Below are 6,469 nucleotides of genomic sequence, written 5' to 3' on the forward strand. Positions count from 1 at the left end.
TACTTTATTTTTTACATCAATATTAAATAGATAAAGGTGTGTTCTTTCTCGCTCTCTCTCGCTCTCTCTCTTTACTCTGTCTTGCTCGCTCACAGAGGCTGTGTGCTCCTCCGTGGCGATGACGGCTTGCGTTAAAAAAATAAAATAAACATAGGCCTATTTGTAATGTGGGGGGACACAAACGGGATTTTGAAAAGTGTCACGGTTAAACTCCTTATGAAGTGGAGAGGTGACGCTCCACACTACTTTTCTTCCCGATTGCAACGCTGTGTGTGTGTGTGTGTGTGTGTGTGTGTGTGTGTGTGTGTGTGTGTGTGTGTGTGTGTGTGTGTGTGTGTGTGTGTGTGTGTGTGTGTGTGTGTGTGTGTGTGTGTGTGTGTGTGTGTGTGTGTGTGTGAGCGTTTCACATGTGTGTATGAGAGATTTTTTACATATGTCTGTAAATTATTTTGGTTTCAGTTATGTGTGTGTGAGAAGTTTCGGATTGGCCATCGGGAGATTCGGGACTTTTCCCTGTGGGCCGCTGCCGTTGGTGGGCTGCTGCCTTCGGTGGGCCGCTGGCTCTGGCATAAGTGGGCCGTGGACTTTCACAGTACCGCATCCGCCGCCGCAAACACCCGCCGTTACGAGGCTCCGACGGGTCCGGATTTTAAAGGTCCCATGTCATGCTTTTCCGGCTATTACCCGTCCCCTTTGTGTGTTTTTCTGCATTTAAACGGTCTGCAAAGTCACAAACCCTCAAAGTACACCCTGTAGCGAGTAAAACTCTAACACAGAACAGACCTGTCTATGCTGCCCCAGAACGCATCGTTGGAGATTTATATTTTTCTTCCTTTCACTAAACGACGTAATGACGACCCAAATGGACCCATTGGTCCAAATGGACCAATCCGTGGAGACGTTACGTTACGTCCGCGTTAAGTTACGTTAAGTTGACCTCACACACACACACACACACACACACACACACACACACACACACACACACACACACACACACACACTCAATCTTTTCTCAGCTGCAGCTCCGCCGATTTCTCCTCCCTGAGACGGCGGAACACGGCAAGGCTGTGAGTCGGTGTGTGAGCACACACACAAACTCCCAGCCAGGCTGCGGGTGTGTGTGTGTGTGTGTTCGGGCTGGTTTTGGGCTGGGTTTCGTTGTGTCTCGCAGACAGCCACTGGGTTCATAGGGAGGGGGGGGCAGGAGCTCCAACAAGCCGTTTAGGACAGAGAGTGAATACACATACTACACAGAGGCTATTTGAGAATATTGGAACATTGCACAATATAAATCTATTTTAGTATACCTCAACAATGGAATTATGATCAGTAGAAAAGGCCATGACATGGGACCTTTAATAAAAAATAAAAAAAAAATAAATAAATAATCTCCCGTCCACATATCACATTTCTGCTCCCCACCAGTTGGGCGCGCCCCACACTTTGAGAAACGCTGGTCGACAGGGAGTTAAAGTTCAGTAAATACATGTTTTTTTCTAAACAAAAAGCCAGAATAGAAAGCCTGTGTTCTATTTGTTGGTATTTTTTCATTTACACGTGCAATGTTTTTCTACCAGATACTTGAATGTGGTTTATGATGTCTTCATGAACTGGATCATGTCTTTTTTTATCTTTCAATCTGCTGCAGGGAATAAATGAAAGGGGTGGAGAGATTGAGCGTGACACTCAAAATTATATTTGCGGAATAGGGATAGAATGATATAGGAGTTTATCTCAGAGCCGATTAAAAAAACTCACAATTGTTGAATGTGATTATCTTTGGTGGGATATCTCTCTTTTTGTGACTTGTATGTTGATGTCTATCAGAAGGATACCACAACTGTTTTGGCCAGGATAATTGTCACATGATTCTTTTATCATCTCAAGCCTATTCTGGAACCCACAAAAAACCAAGGCTGGTCAAATTTGAAGCTGCACAAGCCGAGAAATTCCTGACTTTTAATCCATAGTTTTGCATAAACTTCAAAAACACTGGGTCCTACTTTTCCTCACGTTAACAATGCAAATGGAGATCATTAAACCTACCCTGCCATCTATAAATCTTTCAAACCCCACCACTTCAAGTGCAGTATCAAGCCCGAGCTGTTTTTTTTTTCAAACTACAGAAAGCCCCCTCCAGAGCAACAGAAGAGATTATACAAGTCTTTTTCACAGGCTTAGTAGTTCCTCGTGACAACTCAACTAAACTGCATGTGTAAATCACTGGAGTGCCCTTTAAAAATAACAGTCAATGAACAAAATACATACATTTGTACGGAATTAAAAATAGCTTTTTCCATCATTCATAATCATAAGCCTTGGAGAAGCACACTGACAGACAGTGACAGCAGTCTACCTCTGGTTGGATTAGCAAAGCACACAGAGTTGTTTACGAGGATGCGTAGTGTGCACATGCAGTCTCTAGTGCTCCACAGGGGTAAACAGAGGAGATGATAATTTCGAAAGATACTGACTCAAAGGTCAGGTTTAGAGACTTGGGTATGTTAGGGCATACTTTTATTCAAACAGTACAAGCACATTTTAGATGGCAGGGGACCAAGAGCATGCCGTTTTTTTAAGGCCATAATAAACCAAACTAATGGAAGGTTTGAGCATCTTTTAAGGCAGCGGTGGAAAGTTGGTGGAGTTGTTAATGCGCGTGACCCCTTAAAAAACTGTGGCTAGGTTACCTCTGTCTGAAAGTAAAAACTTTTTTAGTTTTTTTAGATAAAGTAGAACAACTAGTCAAAACTAGCGCCACCTCAACCAGTTTATTTTTTGTCTCTATCTTCACCTTTTAAATAAAGGCATTCTGATTTAAACTGTAAAATATAAATTACACATTGTTGAATAAGTATGTACAATCTAATAATCAAAATTATTGCCATAAGTGAAAAATAATGCATCAGTCAGACAGTCCATTGATTCCGATCACACATTTATTTTTATTTAATAGGTTCTTACCTGACTCGTATTTTCACCCTTACACCTTATTGCATGAAAATCAAGCAAGGATTTGTTCTGTAATTGTGCTGAAGAACAGACCATGTACAGTATTTGGCGGACGTAACAATAGGCACATTCACACCGCAGTACTTTCCCCACAAAGGTTCAATCAGAACTTAGTTCATCAGAACTCTTTAGTTCTCATGAACTAAGTCCCTGAGGGAGGATTAGGCAAATGAAGCAGCTGACGTCACTTCTTCTTCTTCTGCTTTGGGTTTACTGGCAGGCCGCAAACAACTTCACGGCGTATACTGCAGTACACTTAAGTCCCTGGCCGGAAGTCCCCGGAGACTGGCTTCAGTAGAAGCTGCTGGGACTCCCAGTCCCAGCAGCTTCTACTGGAGCCTTCCGAGTAAATCGCCAGAACGCCGACACCTCCTCATCTCCACCGCTCCCATGTTTTCTTTTGTGTTGCCATAAGTTAGTCTCTCTGCGTTTGTGCGCTGGGCTAATGCTAATGCTAATGCGAGGATAATAAAATGGCGGCTTCACAAAACTTTTTTTGAGTTTTACGGGGCGTGGTCTGCATTCCGCCCAGCCAATCAGACATAGGAATCTTTTTCTCCCACGAGTACCTGCTCTCTAGAAGGGACGGAAAAAGGGGTAAAAAAGGTTCTGATTAAGAAAATGTAGTTCCGGCTAACGCAACATTTTGGAACTATATCGGAACTAAAGTGGGAAAAGTACTGCGGTGTGAACGCGCCTAATATATTTGTCACTGGGACCATTCCTCGTCAATATTTGTATAGGTGTATTTTTAATGTCGAAACTTAAAGGTGGGGAAGGTAAGTTTGAGAAACCGGCTCGAGGTACACTTTTTGTTATATTCCATGGAATGCTCTTAACATCCCGATAGCTATGAATATCTTAAGTGCTTTAACAAAAAATCCATTAAAAAATGTAATCTGTGGAAGCCGTAGTACTGTAAAAAGCACGACCAATCATTTTAGCCGGCCCGGCTAAAATAACTGGATGGCCTACCTGCCTGTCAGCCTTCCATCTGTGCACAAACCTATCTCGTGCCCTCCTTGGTCATGTGCGCGTTCGTGTGTGTTGGAGGAGGGGGCTCTGTAAAGAAGGGGCAGATTTTTTCCGGCTGTGCATTTTCAAATTCTAGCGCATCAATGATGCATTGGTTAGAATTTGATTACTTCTTCCACCAATGTTTTAATTGACTTACAAGTGTGCAGTTAAAAGGCTGAAGCTAATGATTATTCTCATTGTAGACTAAAATGTTTCTGTTGTCTATAGAAAGTCAAACAAAAGTGAAAGATCCTCATAAAACTCCATTGAAATTGCTTATCCCACTAACAGTCTCACCCCCAAGATGCTACTACCATCAAGTACTATCACACAGAACGATTGGAATTTTTGCTTGAAAGATTACTGAAAAGACTTTCATATTTGGAATGTTATATCACAAGTGTAAAACAGTGTTTGTCTTGGTTTATAAAATGCTAAACAAATTAAGAAGAGCTAGTGATTTGACATTCACGTGACACACATTACATACAGTTAAATCCCTGGTCAAATGTAAAGAGTCTTCAACATATTCTTCAGTAATTGTAATGGTAAGTTAAGCGTTTGTTTCCTTGCATTTTATCTTGATAATTGATCTCGATCATATTGAAAATGTAGCTGCTGTGATGCACTAAAAATGTCATCATCGTATCGTATTGTATATTATTGTATCTAATCATGTCTTGTCGTATCGTACCACAATATGGCAATGATGTCCCTCAAGGAGTTGAACATGAAGCCATGGTTCAAGACAAGTTTCTGATGTAGAAGATGATTCAAAGCACTAATGACTAAACAGCGAATATGCTGACATTAGATGTGTGGTGGGAAATTAAAGTTGTTGTTTTCAGGACGGAGTCAGGGAAGTTTTTCTCCTGTGAGCATTACATTTTGATCGTGTCCATACAATAAATGGACACACACATAACTGCTCTCTTGAGCCCGTTGAGACTGCACACAAGCATGATTAATCTAACCACATATGCATCCTATCCTGTGTCAGTCATACTGTGAGGTGCATCCCTGTTCTGTAGTTAAAGAACAGCAGGGGGCTGCCCTCCTTCTTTCAGGGTGAGCACACCTACATCTGCCTTGCAAAGCTTTCACTTGCTATGCCAGAAGCACAACCTGCAGCCTCCACTGTCCTGGGTGTTTTCCGCGGAGAGGAGGCATTCATGACTCCTGGGACACGTGTGGGCTTTAGTGACAGAAAACATTGGCTGATCCAGGTCAGTGGAGTGTGGGTCAGAGGGAGCTCAATGTCTGTTTATGTACATCAGCACAAAGGTGTTGTCAGAGCACCCCCCAGCATGTTGACTCATCAGCAGGCCCATTTCCAAGTGGCCGCTCCGCACAACCAGGGAAAATATGACTTGCAGCTGACAAGCAAGGGAGAGTGCCTTAAGGGATGTGGCTTTAGAATATATGCGCTGTAAGTCAAAGTCAAGTTTCATTCTCCTTGCATTATCACATTTTCTTGCGGACACTGTATGTGTAACTGGTATTATAGCTAGAAGTTGCTATTTAGGTTACAAGAGTACACCGTTTTTAAAACATTGGTCAATTCTGAGATTCTGCTGAGTTAACATGTCTTCTTTCAGACTAATGGAAAGAGAAAATCCATAATAGACATTAGTTTTTTTTTAACTTATTTTAAAAAGCATTAGAGGCTTGATTTGCACATTTTATTTGTAACAAAATGGTGAAAATGTTTATGTTCCTACAAAGAGACATACAAAATCCCTTCTGTAAAAATGTTTGACTCTTATATGTTAATAAAATGAACCAAACATTTTTAACCTTGCTTTATCCAATGTTTACATTTATATTTTTCGAGAAATGCATGCAACTTAGCTCAATTTAAGAGTATAATGCCTCATTAGAATATTTTAGCAAACCATTTTAGAAAACGTGTTATACAGAAAATGACCGTCTTAATATAAGCTATCAACTGGGCAAGTTCCATGGTGATATCCATTGGTTTAGTATGTTCCTCTATTCACTTGTGTCTCCCCTTATCTTTAAATGATTTATGGAAATATAAATGGAGGATTTAAATGGAATCGACAGTTTTCGTCACAGATGTAAATGTAGACTCTGAATTTAACCCATGCTACTATTAGGAGCAGTTGGCAATGTGAGTGTCATATGCCTTGCTCAAGGGCACCTAAGCAGTGCCCAAGAGGTGTACTGGCATCTCTCAATGTACCGGTTTACCCTCCATACTTGTTCCACCCAGGAACTAGATTCTGGTTTTGTTATGTTAGGTGAAAAATGTAATCTGCGACTTTCAGACAGATGTAAACAGATTATTTAATAAGTGGTCCGAGTTATGCAAAAGCGGGAGAGACTATAAAGCATTTTGTTTATTAAATTGCATTGCCTGTAGTCCCAGCAGTTCCCGGGCTACACAGGGATGCCCCTCATCAATTTACATCCA

Source organism: Notothenia coriiceps, unplaced genomic scaffold (assembly GCF_000735185.1).
Source record: "Notothenia coriiceps isolate Sejong01 unplaced genomic scaffold, NC01 NC01_scaffold00000339, whole genome shotgun sequence".
Lineage (NCBI taxonomy): Eukaryota > Metazoa > Chordata > Actinopteri > Perciformes > Nototheniidae > Notothenia > Notothenia coriiceps.